The following is a 3264-nucleotide window of genomic DNA, read 5'->3' on the forward strand; positions in this document are numbered from 1 at the left end:
AGCAGGGAATCCGGAAGCTGCTGAGGAAGCTGTAAAAAAAAAAGAAAAGAAAAGATGTTGCCTATCTTTAAGGGAAGTTCCATTTTTGAAGTGTTATATGTTCTTTTCTTTAATAACTGTATCTGCATGCCTTTCTTCATTTTCTTTTATTTTAACCTTCATTTTATCTTATGTTTAATTTGACTTCATGGCATTGTGGCTACACATTGGGCTACTAACCGAAAGGTGAGCAGTTTGAAACCACCAGCTATTCCACAAGAGAGACAGGATTTTCTACTCCTGTAAAGAGTTACAGGCTCAGAAATTCACGGGGCCAGTTCAACCCTGTCCTATTGGGTTGGCAATGACTCTGTGGCTGTGAGTGTGGTTTTTGGTACATGGCTTTCTAATCCTCATTTTATTCTATTTTACCTGACTTATTTTATCTAAGGTGCTCTTTTGGCATAATGGGTTACAGGCTGGGCTGTTAAACACAAGGCTGCAGTTTGAGCACACCAGGAAGGCACTGAGTCGGAAACAAATCAATGGCAGTCAGTGTTTTAGAGTTCTCCACAGGGGAAAGACGAGGCTTTTCGCTTCCATAAAGATGAACACTTTCAGAAACCCCCCAGCGGGCAGTTCTAGCCTGTCCTACAGGGGTTATAGGACTTAGACTTGAATCCATGGCCGACAGGCTTTGTTTTGTTTTGTTGTGTAAGGGCCTACAGTGGCACAGTGAGGTAAGTGTGGGATTGCTAATGATGATGTTGTCCGTTCCAACCCACTAGCCACACCTTGGGATAGGATGAGGTTATCTGGTTCAGAAACTCTAAACAGAGTCACTGTGAGCCAGAAATGATTTTACAGCACTGCTTTTATTATTGATTTTAAAATAAAATCACATGGTGATGCAAATGTTTAAAGTACTCAACTGCTACTGAACGGCTACACTTTTTTATTCAATCAGAGGCACCCTGGAGGAAAGATCTGCTGATGTACTCCTGAAAAAAAATAGCCGCTGAAAGCCCTAGGGAGGACAGTTCTGTTTTGACTCACTGAAGTCATCGTGAGTCAGAGTTGACTTGGTGATGAGTAGTATATGATTATAAGGAAGTTTAATCTTTCAACCAAATGCCAAGCACCATCCCTATACCACCACGGCCTGTCCATCCTAAAGACGAATTAGTCTCCTATTCATTCCCTCTTTTATTACCCTATTGACTCAGTACCATCCTGACCTGTGGAGTGTAACACTTCCCACAATTTTACAGGCATGAGACTTCTTGGATTTGCTTTTCACAGATAAGCATGTTTTGTACTTTTGCTGTACATCCTCACCATGCAGCACATCCTCCAACACAATTTCCTAGCAGCAATCTATCTCTTTTGGGGAACATCTTAAAACCCTCAAGATTATAATTTTCCCAAGTATCATTTTTATAATTTTCCCAGTTGGATTATTCTACTTTCTTCTATATTGAAGCTTATCTTTACTAAATGACTTGTATTAAATTTAATTTTTATACAGTATTTAAATATTTGTTTATATATTATACCAATGATCTTCTCCTCATCTTACATTTTCTGTTTGGCCCTAATACACTTTTAGTGTTTGTTTTCTTTACCATCTTAGCCAAAATTAGGAGTTTCTGGCACAAATGTGTTAAGCACTTGACTTCTAACCAGAAAGCTGGCAGGTTAAACTCTCCCTGGTAATCTGCCTCAGAAGAAAGCCTGGTAATCTGCCTCCAAGAGATCACAGCCATCCAAAACTCCATGCAGAACAAGCTCTGCAATATATGGGGTCATTCTACACTCCCTACACCTTTGGTGAACCAACTAGACAGCAACTGGTTTACATTTTCTTTGTTCATTTTTTGGTTTGGTAGCAAAGATGACTGCTCAGTATCTCCTGAATATTTCCTGTAATGACCTTGTTGCATATCTTTAATCATTTGATCTTTTCCACATGATGAGTATCAAGTGTTGGGCGATCGAGGGATCTTTTCCTCCAAAACTTGATTCAAAATGCCATCTTCTGTAAGATTGCTATGTGTCAGAGTGGACTCAATGGCAATGATTTTGGTTTCATAATATGCCTTTCTTCCCTGATCCTGCCAACTGAAATTATTCTCACCTCTGGAGTAGCTCTAAGTCTGTATTTCTCTTGTACTGATATCAGCTTCTATTAGATTGGTAAAGTTTTTTTTTTTCACCTTTTAAGATTTCACACGATGGACCTTTATAAGGAAAATGAAAATAAAGCTGTGTTGAACAAGATGAAACATTTTATAAATAAATATATTGTCTCTGTGTTCCTTTGAAAAGTACTTAGTATTCTTATAGTACCTTACACAAAATCTTTCTCTCAGTCAGAAATAAATGAAACTTCATATGGTTTAAGGCCACTGAGTTTGGAGTAAGAATTGGAAAAACTGGAATTTCAATCTGACTTTGTAAGCTTTGGGTGAAATCTTGGAGTGTTGGTATCTTTTCCTTTAAAATGGTGAGGATAATCTTTATTTTATATTATTTTACTGAAGAGTAAATAACTTAATCATAAAAAGTTCTTTGTGCAATTCATTAAATGTGTTAAATAAAATTTAAATGAGAATTTTCATTATTATACTATTTTATTTCTCAAGCTCGCTGGTTTCCTTGTGGACTTCTGAACAGGGCATAGATCATTAGCCTATTCTCCTTATACCTTGGATATAGTATGGATAGTAGATAAAAGATATGCATATCATTTAAACATTCCACAGTTCCTAATTTTTCAATAAAAAATCTTTAAATATGGACAAATTTGTTAATTTAATATTTTCATGTACACAAGATAGTGATTGTTATTATAGCAATCATGTTGTGCAACCATCCAAAGATCTACTCCTAGAATTTTTTTCTTGCTTATTTTGTAATTCAACACTATTGGATGCTCCATTAAAAATGTCATTTGAGTGTATTATACGATTCCACATGCCTCTTACATATTAACTCATTCTGGGTACACTGTGCGCTCTTCACAACCATCCATTTTGTAGCTCTACAGAAGAGTCTTTGGTGATTTGTGTGTACCACATGAGCCCTGTGTTCCCATCTGTTGATATGGATTTCCAACACAACTTATCTCAAAACGTTTTCTCCATATTCCCATCTGATGCAGATGCGGAGCAAAGCAGGCCAGAGACACCAGTGGGGGAACGGCAGCACTCTGCTGTGTCAGACCCAGGCAGCTATCTTAGCATTGTCTTGAGTTAAAGCCACACGATGCTTGGCTGCTTTAGA

Source organism: Echinops telfairi, unplaced genomic scaffold, assembly GCF_000313985.2.
Source record: "Echinops telfairi isolate 266 unplaced genomic scaffold, ASM31398v2 ScPeMD7_41;HRSCAF=154, whole genome shotgun sequence".
In the NCBI taxonomy this organism is placed as follows: domain Eukaryota; kingdom Metazoa; phylum Chordata; class Mammalia; order Afrosoricida; family Tenrecidae; genus Echinops; species Echinops telfairi.